Raw genomic sequence first — 14,496 nt, 5'->3', positions numbered from 1 at the left:
GTAAATACGGAGTGTCCGATCCAACAGTTTGCATTAACCGGGTCGTACAGAATTTCCCGGAAAAGGCTAAGGGAAGGACGAACCCGTGGCAGGCTAACATGTGTCAGTAGTTTTATTAGTGTACATAGTGTGTGTTTACTTATAGTTATGTTCGTAGTGTGATTTTCTTCTTCTTTTTTTTCATTCGTACTCCGATGTAATTCTAGTGAATTTTCGGGTAATAAAAGTACTTACTTACTTACTTACTAGTGGAGTCAACTGTCTGAAGGTAAAGTTGCTGCTGATTTGATGAGTGCATTCAAGTGAAATCATGACAAAGAATGGCTATAGCAAGAATTCCTTTACCAATGGGAAACTGTAGAATCCTCAACCTAAAAGCAGCAATCAACCAAATCAAACAACCTACAGAAGTCATAACAAGAAAATACAAGGGCAAAACAAGGGCGGAAATCCTTAGATTAGCGCCAAGCTGCAATTTAACATAAATTAAGGTAAAGCCTTAAAATTATTAGGCTACTATGGGGAGGTAGCTTATCGTAGATAATTTATCAGGGAAGAAGTTGTTAGCCAAAAAAGCTGGCCAAACACTAAAACAGTGATATTCTTACTATATAATATAAAACATCTTTCCAATAATCGCATTATCATATTTTTTTCAGTATTATCCACATTTTAAAATATATATCCAATGTCTAACAACTCTAAAATACTTTGCAATGAGATAAAAACTTTGGTTGGTTTTGATACTGGATAGTGGTTGGGTTTGAAACTTGGTCTTGGTCTGTTTGATGAAATGGTTTTGAGAATTGTTAATGCCATTCTTCAAAGTGTACAAACCCTAGCTTCTATGACCCTCCCTCCAAATTGTCAAATATATTAATATTAACGAAATTTACACTAAGAATTAACTTTTTGATATTTCAAAACCAAGAGATTACCAAGCTAGCATTTTCATGTATAAATTTATGAATGATATTATCCTCTTCTTTTGACAATTTGTTTCTCGATTACTAATGACCTCCGTAGCCATGATACATAAGGGGCATCAAATTTGGTACACACATTTAAATATATGTTTAGAGCTTCTTTTGTAATTGGAAATTTTGCCTCCCTCTGTATGTTTGTATGTAATACTATGTAGAGTAGAGGTCTGCCACTTGCTTCCAACAAACCCTTTGGGACTTTCTTAGCAGGTGCTGCAGTATTTTTGTATACACTTTCAAAATAAAATTTATCTTATCTTCTCATCATTTATCTCATAAAACCGAATTTACATATATCCAATGAATATTTCATACATTAAACTTTTCAATAGAAACTTTATTGATGTGCTGTGACTCAGTTTAAATTTAAGCAACATTTCCTATAGACAGAGTTTTTCTTTCCCAATGTGATATATACCAATGGATGCAGAAAAGAACGCATAACAAAGCAATACCTTTTACATCTTATTCTGTTTTTCATTAGACAATTACTTTATTGTGATATGCGCCACGTCACCTGGATTGAACTTTATATGTTTAGTTTTTCAACCGTTTTCTTCTAAGTTGTAATACCTGTTGCCAATATTATGCCAAAATCGACAGTAAAAAGTACTAATACGTCTGATGAACCAGGAAAGAGACGCAGAAAGCGCGTTTGAGAGAGTCCCTCTAAATCAGACCGCTGTATGAAATGCCTAACATGCCTTGACGAGAGGGCTAAATGTTTGCAGTGCAACTCCTGCAGCAAATGGACAAGTGCGACTTGTTTAAAATTGAATGATAAGGAATATGCTGCATTGAGCTCGGCCACAAGTATGCTTGAATGTGAATGGAACTGTTCTAAAAGCCTTACAAGCCCACCAGCTTATGCCTCCAGTGTAGCAGATATAACGTTGGCCGTTTCAGCCGCCATGTTGCCCTTCCAGACAGTTATCACCCAGACGCTAACTGAACTGGTCACTAGTACCATGGACATGTTGAAAGCAGACTTCGAACCTTTCTACTATTGAGCAAAACCTCTCCACAAAGTGTGATAAGAAGACTACTCAATCAATTGCCTGAGAAGAAATCAAATCTGCTAGCTTCTCAGCCATGAGTGCATCCAATATTATACGAATAGTGCGAGCTGAAAAGAATCGTGATAGTTGAAAATTAAATATTGATGCACTTGGAATACCAGTGTCTGGTGACCCTTCTTTTTTTTAGATCATTTAGTGCAGCAGTATCGCATCAATCCAAGCGAGCAAATGAATTTTAGATGTTTTCCTTCAGAAATCGTTTGAACTCAAGCGGACATCCAGTTTTGATCCAACCAGTCCAGGGAGGATCACCTTAGACACAGAGAGCTTGTTCAGCAACTGAAAGTGAGGATGGTGTCGTGTGAAAAAAAATCTTGCAATCAGGAACTTGAAAATCGTCATAAAAACGACGCAGACCTGCTGCAGACAACAGTTCCACAGCAGGGGATAATTGTGGACTAAGCTGTAATATTTCTCACCTGAACAAGCTATTGTCACCTGATGAGACTGTAAATAGCTCGTTTGTCTAAGTTGATGATGATATTTCATATATTAGTGAATTGTCTTCAAGTAGTTCCCATTTTTTCAGAGCTAATTCAACAGTTTCTTCTGGTGGTTTATCAACTGAACCTCTCTCTACTGGTGATCTCTGCACAACGCAACCAAAAGTGCAACTCGTCATGCAAATAATATTGAAAAATTAAGGATTCTTAGTGTGAACGCTGACGGCCTCTGCAACAAGGTTTTGGAACTCCGTCTCCGCCAAGCAGAAGGATTAGTTGATATTGCAGCCGTATCTGAGATATGCCCCAAAAATGTGAGACAGCCCCTTACAGCCTAAGCACTTGAAACCAGTGGATATCAACTCATATTTAACATTGAGTCCAGTGCTTGCAGGAGAAGTGTTAGAATATATGTCAAAAGCAGTCCCCAGGTAACCACTTTGATTTCTTCTCCCACTGCTGTATTTGGGTTGAAAATGTCTTGGTTAGACTGCAGTCTGGTAACTCTATAATAGTGCTTGGAGTGGTTTATTGTAGTCCTAATACTCCCTCTCGCCTTTAATCTCAACAGTATCTTGCTAATATTATTTCTGATATTATCAGGGACTCTTGCAACCAACTTGTGGTGATTCTTGGTGACTTCAATCTTCCCGATTATGATTGGGTTGATGGTTCTGGTTTTTCAGCCAAAGAACAAGAATCTCCATTTCTTACTCGCCTGTCTGGCCATTGGCAGTTCCAAACTGTTGACCAGCCTACACGGCACAGAGAAGGTCAAACATTTAACACACTGGACCTAGTTATTCTTAGTAATCAAGATTTATGGACTAAAAATGAATTTCTTGCCTCTATTGGTAACAGTGATCATGCTGCTACCCCCACAGAATTGCGCTTGGCTACTACTCAACCTCTTCCTAAACAGCACAACGTTATTGATTACAAGCGTATCTATGAGAGACTTGCTGAATTTGATTGGGATACCATAGTCACTTTGGACATCAAAGAATCTTGGCAAAAATTGAATGCTGTTTTGCTAGTTTTTGAAAAGGCTCACACTAGAATATTTTGGACGAAACAGGCAAAAACACTACCCTGTATGACTCATCTAACTAACAAACAACTGAACAGGAAGAATTGAACCTGGAAACACTTAAAAATAAGGAAAAACCTGCAAACTATCAGAAGTATCAAAAGGCATGGAATGAGGCCACCAATTCCATCAAGACCTCCACCCCTGCCAGATGACCTCCACCCCAGTCTTTTGCATGAGTGCAGAACAGAAAAAACATACCCACTCTCGAAGCTCATCAGACTAGCAGGAAGCTCAAAGCTTCCTGCTTTGAAAGTGGCACATATTACTTTCATTCACAAAAAGTGAAGGAATGATTCTGCAGAAAACTTCCAGCCTATTAGTACTATCTCTGTTGTTGTTAAGCCTCTTGAATGTATTGTCAACAAAGCAGTTATTGAGCATCTTGATCAGAATCATCTTCTCAACAGCTCTCAACATGGTTTCAGAAGCAACAGATCAGTTGATACTAATCTGCTCAAGTCATATGACTACATTATAAAACTACTGGAGTTGAGAATCCATGTTGACATGATCCTTTTTCAAAAACATTTGACGAAGTCTGTCATAAGAGACTTGAGCATAAGCTACATTCTATCCCAGGGGGGTCGCGAGACTACTGAAAGGGGGCCGCAAAGATCTGATACTTTTCAATGATCATAAATAAAATTTTAAACTTAGTATACACACTACATACAACTATAAATACAAATAAAAATCATAGAAAATACTATTGTAGATTTATTATAGCTTTTTTTTAAGTGGCAATGCAAAACTGTTATGTAGGGCCTATAAATGAAAATATGGAAGTATCAGATTTTCTCAAGTGCCTGTGCATGAATTTTGGATAGAAATCAAATAAGAATATCCCCTACTATCGGAAATGGCAATGAACAAATTACTGCCATTTTGTACACCATATTTATGTGAATCAGCCTTTTCCACATTAACTTACATAAAATCAAAATATCGTTCAACTTTAATAAACGTTGAAAATTTATTACGATCTGCACTAACTAAAATTGAGCCTAGATTTAATTATTTGTGTAAAAAACAAACAATCACATCCGTCACATTAATCACAGTAATCACAGGAAGTAATCACATCTGATTAAGTATCAGTTCAGAGTTCAAAGTGTCAACATCTAAATTGGATATTGCATGGACATTATTAATTCAGTAAGTTTTATGTGAAGAAACTCAAAATTTCGCAATAGGGATTATAGTGACGCATAATCCCTACTATACTTATCGACCTACATAAAGGATTTTATTGCATTATAAGCTTAATGGAGCGCTAAAGGCGATTTTATTTTTTTTTGGCCTTGCTTATTTAACCCCAGACCTAAGGAGTGAGAAATGTCAATATTTATTTGTCCTGGTTGTGGTCGATCTTGTGGCAAGGGGATTACCCTGCAATGCACAAAATGTCTCGAGATGTTTCACCCACAGTGTGCAGGCATTTCCCCAATTGAGCGTAAAGAAAAACCGAATTGGATTTGCTTAATCTGTTCAAATAACGATGAAGTACATGAATCTTGCATCTCTAATAATAATCCCTGTATATACCCGATAATCAGGAGTCAAAATTCCATTCCCACTAATACTAATTCTGTAGCTGAAAATTCATGCAGTCGAAGCGTGGACCTGTCAATCCAGTCTATTTCAAGACCAAATAAACATTCCACTGAGATAATTGCAAGTGACAATATATCTGACGTCACAAGCCAGCCAGTCAATGCATGCGATTTTGATAAGACTTTTGTGTCAGAGACAGGAATTTCGCATGTCGTAGTTAATTCGATATTATTCTTCGCTCTTGATTCGTTGAAAGCAGGAATAAGTGTTGATGAAATATCTAACGCAATGGCAGGATTCTATCGTTTAGAGGAGTTGAATGTAGCAAAAACGCTGCTCGCATGTCTGTGTCGTAAAGCTGGTAGATTGCAAGAAAGGAGAGGAAAAACAGCTGAAAAGACTACTGCCTCGGACATAATGCGTGTTATCATAGAATTTGATTCGAAACAGTTCATATGGCCTGTAATCGTCCCACGGAGCTTTAATGAATGTCCAGTATTAAAGCCTGACATTAGCGTCCGGCTTGATAAACTTGTTTATGACTATTCCCGAAAGCTTGAAAAAACACTTTCTTCTATTGAGCGTATCGAATCTAATTTAGAGAAAAAAATAACGCCTGGCAATGATCTTGATCTCAATCCCCCCACTGTGCCCCACCATGAATGGCCGCCTCTCCCACTAAAGACTGTCCCATTAGAGACCATAGTGATAAAAAACCCACCCACTCTCCTACTGAAGGATCCTGTCTGCCGCAAGAAAGAATTTGATAAGACAGGGTGTGCAAATATTCGTTATGTTAAAGCAACTAAGGATAGTGTTATGGTATCGGTACCATGTCAAGATGCATCGAAGCTCAGTTGTGATCTAAAGGTTAATTTTCCTGAAAGCATAATAACTTCCAAGCCTCGGCGATTTTTTGGAATTATCAGGAGTGTGGACATTGATTTTGATGTTAGTGCCTACGCATTGGACTTTCCGGGTATAATTGAGTTTAACCGGCTAGGAAAATTGCAAACTGTAAGAGTTATTTTTCAAACAGAAGAATACCTTCATTTTTACATCAAACATGGCATCAAATTCGGTTATGAGGTTTTCCGAGTGGAACGTGATCGTATTCAGCCTAGGCGTTGTTTTAAATGTCAAAGTTTTAACCATGATCAAAATCAGTGTAAATCTGAATGTTTCAAATGTGCCCGATGTAGTGGTAATCACATTTCGACTAAAGACTCCCCATGTCAAGCGCCAGTTAAATGCGCCAGTTGTGGCTCGAATGATCATCCAGTTTACAGCTTTAGGTGTCCAATTTTAAAGAAATTTTGTAAATGAATGTATTACTCTGTATTACGTCCTTTAATTCAAATGGTGTGTTAGGGAAATTACCTGTACTTCATAGTTTTTTGAATGAAAAATCATCGTTATTATGTCTTCAGGAACACCACCTCCTTGATCATTCGTTGAATCTACTTTCTAGTCTGTCTACTGAGCATGACATTTTTGCTGTTCCCGCTACACCGACTGGTGGACGTCCCTCCGGTGGTTTAGCTACTATTTTACCCAAGTCTCTTAATGCGGCTATTCTAGCAATTGATACAAATTTTTTAGCTTGTAGTTTTTCAAACGTAGTTTTAATTAATTGTTATTTTCCGACTGATTACCATGATGATATTTCGTTTGATGTGTTTACTCAATGCTGTTTTAATCTTAGTCGTTTTGTCTCTAGTTTACAGTCAAATTTGCGTACTTATATTTTAGGTGATTTTAACTGTGATCCAAATATAGCAAATGAAAGGTGTACAATTTTATCTTCTTGTCTTCCTAATTTTTCTGTTTTACCGAAGTCCCAGGATTTTACTTATATTCATTGGAGTGGTAGTACAACTAATATTGATCATGTTTTTTCTTCTAACCCAAGTGATCCTTTGCCTGTGGTTACTGTAATCGAAGATTTCCCCGTTAGTGACCACATGCCGCTTCAGTTCCTTATACCCCCTTTGGCTTCTCGTCCTTCCCCAGTTCGTTTTTCTGGTAATAAGCTTCCTAAATTTTTTGATCGGGTTGATTGGAATCCAAATTTTAGACCGCTTTACCAAGAAAAAGTTGGGACTTTAATTGATAAAGTCTATATCCCAGATAGTTTGGATTCAATGGATAGTAATCCCTCTTTGACTATTAATTGTCTTTATTTTGAATTAATCCATTGCTTAAAGTATGGTGCTACGGCAGTTTTTCCTACTAATAGGATAAGATTGGGCGCGCAGAAACCTTTTTGGAGCCTCAATCCTTTTTTGGTAAATTCTAATAAGGCGGCTAAACAAGCGCATTGGGAATGGCGGGCCCTCGGTAAGCCAAGAGACTCGCATCCAGTTTTTTTGCTAATGAAAAAGAGAAAGGCTGAATTCCAAGCAGAGCTCCGTCGTCATAATAACCTGGTCATAGAAGAAGCTTCTTCAAATATTGATAACGACAAGGACAAGAATCTCCTTTGGAATGTTCTCCGAGGCAATAGGCGGATTAACATGCCTGATACTAATTCCACACCATCGCTGAAAGAGTGGGAAAATTATTTTTCTAAGTTGTCGACTTCGTACGATTCTAACAGTGTTGTGTTGCAATTAGATGAAAGGTTGAAGAATTTTTCAACTGATTACAGGATTTCTGAGGATATGTTACGCGGAGCAATCAAAACGTTAAAGGCGCAGTCGGCTAAGGATCATGATGGCTTATTTGCTAATCACCTCAAACTTGCTCCTTCTTCTTTTCTTATTACTCTACTGGCATTTTTCAACCTTTTACTTACTACTGGCTTAGTACCATCGTCATTCTATATTGGCATAGTTACGCCTATTCCTAAGAGCGGGAAAAAAGACTTGTCATCTTGTAGTTCCTGGAGGCCAATTACTAGGGATTCTATGATTGGGAAAGTGTTTGAGTTGTGTTTGAAGGATCTTCTTGAAATTCTTGACACTGGTTCTAATCAAGTTGGTTTCAAGAGAGGTTTGGGATGTGACCATGCCCATGCATCTTTCAGCAAAGTTATTGAAGAAGCGAGAATCTCTGGTCAACCGCTATACGCCCTCTTGATTGATATCAAAGGGGCCTTTGATAACATTTCTCATGCATCCGCTCTGCTCACTTTAATCCATGCTGGATTGCCCCTAGCTGTCATACGAGTCCTTCGCTCTTGGTATTCTGGTTTAAAGATCCGTATCTGTTCGAGTTCGTCTTCATCTCAGTCCAAATTAATTCAAGTGGGTAGAGGAGTTAGACAAGGAGGAATTATTTCTCCTTATATATTCAATTCTTGTTTAGCTACTGCCCTTAATTCTCTTTCCTGCTCGTTTGTTTCATTATCTCGAAATCTGTCTTACATTGCATATGCTGATGACATTATCCTTCTAAGCCGGTCCAAGTCTAGTCTTGTTTCTAATTTTAATATTTTAATTAATTGTTTAAAAGGTTTGGGCCTTTCTATCAGTTTTGAAAAATGTCAATTTTTTGTTGTAAATTGTTTAGAGGATAATGTCAGGGCGACTCTCGATTGCGGCAATGGTGTTATTTTTCAGTCGTCGCCAATAGTCACTTATTTGGGATTACCTTATGCTGCTTCGAAAAGAGATTTCAAACCAGTCCTGGTTCAGCATGTTCAGATGAAACTACGCAAGGCATTTGGTCTTTTAATTCGTTTTCGGGGTCTTTACCGTCGGGACGTCCTTGGTCGTATGTATAGCGCTGTTGCTCTGCCTCACGTATTGTTCCCGTCCCTCCTCTTCCGAAATTTCAGACCTTCTGATCTTTCGCCCATTAAAGTTGCTTATTTTAAATTCTGTAAATTTTTACTTGGTTTCCCCCTTTCTTTTAGTAACACTGAGATTGTTTTAAAGCTTAATGTGAAGGATCCTGTAGTCTGTATAAACAAAAAATATAAAACATTTGAAGATAGGGCGAAAATTAGCCTTTTAGGCCACAATTTATTTCCGTTTTTTAGTAACAGTTCTGGCTCTTCATGATTTATAGGCTAATCTATTTAGCAAGTGTTTTTTTTTTTAAGTGTTCGATCAATATTTGATAGGTTTTGATTGTAAGTGTTATCAGTTGTTTTTTCTTTATATTATATTGTAGCGTACTCCTCATTTTTTGAGGGAAATAAAGAAAATAAATAAATAAATAAATAAAATATGTTTTTATTAAAAAAATTGTAACAAAAGTTTATTTTTTCTATTGATTATACAGATATAGTTTTATGTTTTATTATAAAAAAATTGTTACAAAAGTTTATTTTTTCTATTGAATAAATACATATATATAGTTTTATGTCATTCTATTTATTGTGTTTTATTACGACCGATATCCCGTCAACGTTTCCAATTATATATATGTGAAATGAATGGGTACATCTTTAATCCTTATTTTATTTACATTGTAAAATAGTGCGATATTACATCTACATCTACGGTTAATATATATTTCATTATATGGAGGAGGGGGTCGTTTAAAATTTCCTAAGCTTGAAGGGGGTCGCTATATAAAAAAGTCTAAGAAGCCCTGTTCTATTGGTTTGGAGGAAAAAATTCTTAAATAGATCCTAGATTTCTTGAGGAATTATGTTAAGCATGTAAGACTAATTGATGCAAATGGCAATCCTATCCTCTCCTCCTCTCAGCTTGTTATCAGTGGGGTCCAAAGGATAGTGTGCTTGGCCCCACCATGTTCAGTATTTTCATAAATGATGCTCCTCTAGGGCTTAAAAGCAAGATGACGCTATAGGCAGATGATTCCAAGGTAATTGGTCCAGCAGGTACCCTTGAGAATACTTCCCAACTTCGGAAAGAGCTTGATCTCCTTAGCATGTGGGCGAAATCTTGGCTACTCACTTTCAATGTGTCACAATACCATATTCTAAACTTTGAAAACAAGAAAATCAAAACAACTTACTCTCTTTACAGTCAGTTCCTTTCTCCAGTGTTGGAAGTATGTGATCTAGGAGTAATTGTTGACAAGCATCTTAAATTTAGCACTCATGCAAAGAAGGCAGCAGCATCAGCAAGCTAATCAATAGGACTCATCAAATTAACAATTTCCTCCAGTTCTTGTAAAATTCTGAGCCTTTTTTACAAAAGATTTGTTTGGCCACAACTGGAGGCAGGTATGGTCCTTGCATCCCCACTTTTTTTAAATGTTAAAATTCTTGAAAACATCCAGAGAAGAGCCACTAAGATGGTGAGTGGACTGCATGAACTCCCTTACCCTACAAGGCAATGCAAGCTGAAACTCCCAACTCTGGTTTATAGAAGAAGACAGGGTAATGCCATTCTGGTTCATAAACTTATTTATTCAAAGGCACTTCCTGATCTCCTTCCTCTGGCGTCTCAGGACTCTTGTACAGGGGGACATAACTTAGAGTTATCCAGGCATTTCTCCTCAGAGCGGCAACGCACCCACTTTCTGACCAACCTTACTGCCAATCTCTGGAACAAATTACTGCCAGATACCATTGCTGCCGAAACCACAAACAGCTTTAAGAACCATCTTGACAACGAATGGTCAACAAAAGAATGGAAGTATAACTGGGAAGCATTTGAATCAGCAACATCAAACCACTAATCAAGTGTACATATTCAACTTTGTGTCATGCATTATCTACTCTGGAGTTTCTACATGGAAAAATCCTTAAGATTGCTCCAAGCTACCACTAAGGTGATTCAAGGTAAAATAGATAAGATAAAATGTTAGAGGAGTTGACGATAAAGTAAATATACAATTTACATGCATGAAGCTTTTCATCAGACTGATTTAACTGCAAGCAAGCAATACACCAGCAAATAGAGATTCAATTGTGCATATACAATTTGGCATATATATTTGACCCTTAGAGGGGGGGGGCTGAAGGAAAAACTTTATTGTTACTCTTAAAAAATGTCATTACTAAGTATATAGGAGTATTTAAAAGTTGTTTTCAAAATTTTAAAGGGTTTCCTTTAGAGGAGTAGAAATACAGCACTAATACCTATTTTACTTACATTATTCTTTCAGGACAGTCCTTAAACTCCAGCTTTCACAGGTCATGATTTACCAATAGTTCCAAAAGGACCAGGCCTAGGGGCACAATAAGTTATCACTAAGCAATTTTTTTCTCTTAACAAAAACTAGACTGATGTAACTTAGCATCAAAATGTCAAGTACATTATGTTGCCATACTGTCTATTCACAGATATGTGATTATAAAAAAAAAATAAGAAATAAAGGATATGGAGAAACAACATAGGTGAATATGGGGGACATGCCAACAGTGTTACATTTACAGAATCTGAACACCTTCATGTGAATTAACTCAACTTCATACTAGATACATTATATGCAAAACTTGCAAGAAAATGTAAATATACTCAGCTTCATTTTTAAAAGACCAGAAACCTCTGAAAGCTTGCAAGTGAGCTATTGAGTTTATATCCCAACAATCTTTTGAGTCTATGATAGTAAATTATCCACGTTTTGTCAGAAGAACTACTTAAGTCATTCAATCAGCCTAAACAGATTGACACAATTATCCAAGCTGACTCTTCAGGGAAGGTTGACTCAAGAGATGCAGTAAAATGGCACTGTAGACAATTGTGCATGAAAAAGCAAGGAGGAAGGTTTTATAGATTGGGTTTCAAGATAAATAGACCTACTAATAAAATGCTGTTTAATAAAAAAAAGTGTTTATGTGTTGCTATTTACCAATTACTTAAACTTACCGCCAATGGCTTGTTGGTTTGATTCTCAAATTACTATCATAAGTTTCACACAGAAATTTTATTTTGTGATAAAATAAAAAATTTTATCATAGAGATTATTTTCTAAAGGTAAATTCATCCTGTCTTCTTTGGTAAGGATATGGAGTAGCAAAAAAGCTTGTCCCTAGAAGCATTAAACCTTCCAATCTTGTCCTGAGTGCTGTATATATTTTTATTTTTTATGGATAAAGTACCTCTCAAACTATATTAACTTTAGAATCAGGTAAATATGTAGTTTAAATTAGCCTAATGACATAAAAAAAAGGTGAAAATACTACTCAATGCCTACTTTATGCTCTTTCTGAATATAATGGTTGCATAACTTGGAAGCTCTTTGTGAATCCTTGAAGATGATGCCTGTTTTCATATTTTGCTATCAAAAATGGCAAAATTTTAGTTGAAAAATTACTATTTAATTAATGCATCATTTAGCTTTGTAGGATAAACCAGTTGTTTAGGAAGGCTAAACTAGTAAATTGAATCAACTGTGATGAAATCAATAACCAGAAAATGCATGGGAAATATATAATTTGGGCTATATATTTACAAATGAGGGGGAGGAATGTTGGTAAAGTATAGCAGAGCTGCAGTTGAATTGTAGTAGTTATGATTATTCTGCATATGATGAAGTTAGAAGTAATGTTATACATACTTTTGCAAAACTAAAAACAAAAGAAAAAGGCTGAGGGTCAATAGTTAGCTTAAAATATGATTCTGGGAGTAAAGCAACTATTATGTTTAGAAAGAACATAAAAAAGACATTGAGTTGTGTTCACCTTATAGCCTACCTGAGTCAGTAATTTAAACTGATTGATATTTACCCTAAGCACTAACATTAGATTAAACATAAGCCATAGGCTATTACTGTTTTTGTCTTTCATAATGAAACATACTTTGGATCTTGTCTATTATATAATGCACACTAGAGACATTGTATCACAAAAATGAGACCACACCTGGTTTTCATACTGTCTATATCAGACAATTACCTTTGGCTCATGGGGAAAATACATTACAACTATGGTGTAATTAAATATTTAGTTGGTATTTTGTTTAGGTTATGTATTTAATATAATTTGCTCAGGGCAGCCCTCCTTCCATAATTCTTTGTAGTGGTTTTCATAACTTTGTTACTAAAACATTGAATTTTCATCATGTTTTGTTTGATTTCATTAGCATTCAACAGACTTCACTTCTTGAGTGTGTATTATATAAAAGACAAGTCATTAAAACTTAGAAACTTTGGTCAATTCTAGTTTGGCTACTTTTTGCCATCTTGGAAAGGGGTTAGGTTAGGAAAAATGAAACTTTCAGTGAAAAAATTGAGTGCCAAAAAATACACCAGTAAGATGTTACTAAGCTTGCATGGTAACCCGCTTTTGATTTTCAGGTCTTAGAAATTTGCCTGCTTGACAGGTTATTGAAATTTTGACAAAACAACATTTTGCCTTAATTTTCAGTTTTGAAATTTTGACAAAACAATATTTTGCCTTAATTTTCAGTAATCAGTTTCTTTTTCACTGGTTTTAGTTTTCAAAAAATAATTCCTGTTATTAGAGTAAAATTTTAAGTCATATCAGTGGGTTTTTTCTAAATTTAGGAAATTTATTTGCTGATCTATGCAACCTTATATATTGGGATAGAGGCAAGTTGTGAAGCTAATAATGGTTTTCTTGTATTATGTTTAAGCAGAAGATCTGTTTTGCAAGGTTTTGCTTTTATGCAACAAAACTTTTTAATTTTATAAACTGCTTCCAAGTTTTTCCAGGGTCTTCAAAGGCCAGAGTCACTTAAAGGAGGATTTGTAGATTCTTCAAAGGTTATTTTAGAACAAAATTTAGGGTTTTCTACCATTCTTGAAAGTTTCATATGAATAAGCAAACTCAACTAGGCCTAACTTACTTAACCTGGACAATCTGTCTTGGCTTTTTTCTACAATTCGCCATGACTTCCACTTTTCCCACAACTATTCCCTTTTTTTTAAATTCAAAGTCTCTCATATAGCCTAGAAATTTCCTAAGAATAGGGTTCCATAAGGAACATCACAGATATACCAATTTGAACAAAACAGGAAATTATACCTACTGTTCGATAAAATTAGCAGTCGAAACAAATCCCTAGGTTATGGCTCATAGCCTAGCTAATTGATAATGCTCTTAAAAGCCAACTGCTTAATCTTCCTTTCTCTTTAAAACTTACGGATCCATTGTAGGTGGCACTGTAAGTCTGAAAAAGCTTACAAAAATGGCAATGACACGAAGGCTCCACGTTCTTGATGTATCCTGGGTAAGTTGTTGGATTTTTATTGGATTTTTCATTTGGACTAGGATAATTGGTAGGATAATCTGAAGGTTTTAGCTAACCCAAAATCCAGTGAAAGTGTAGGCTTTTGTGCTGGATTTTTAAAAGAAAAGAAATTATTCTGATAAACACGTGACTTACAGGTTTTTTTTGTAAATAAATATTACCGGAAAGTACTTGAAAACCCTCAATCACATCTTACCCCAGATTGGAATTAACAATTTTAATAGAAAATTCTAAAGATTTAAAAAGGAAACAGTTTTTGAACGA

General features: G+C 35.9%; 1 long non-coding RNA gene across 4 annotated transcripts in view; it reads right to left on the bottom strand.

Moving 5' to 3' along the window:
- The window catches only part of LOC136040619 (uncharacterized), a 70,132-nt gene extending 55,636 nt beyond the window's left edge, over positions 1–14,496 (bottom strand). For 2 of the 4 annotated variants that reach the window (XR_010620839.1, XR_010620840.1), the window contains exons 1-2: positions 14,011–14,496; positions 239–371 (exon numbers count right to left, since the gene is read on the bottom strand). This is a non-coding gene — a long non-coding RNA (uncharacterized LOC136040619). Of the gene's footprint in view, positions 1–238; positions 372–11,169; positions 11,246–14,010 lie in introns of all 4 variants that reach the window. The other 2 variants (XR_010620841.1, XR_010620838.1) reach the window with 2 other exon arrangements.

This window comes from Artemia franciscana, chromosome 21, assembly GCF_032884065.1.
Source record: "Artemia franciscana chromosome 21, ASM3288406v1, whole genome shotgun sequence".
Taxonomy (NCBI): domain Eukaryota; kingdom Metazoa; phylum Arthropoda; class Branchiopoda; order Anostraca; family Artemiidae; genus Artemia; species Artemia franciscana.
Note: the sequence above shows the minus strand (reverse complement) of the source record. Positions and strands in the feature narration are given on the sequence as shown.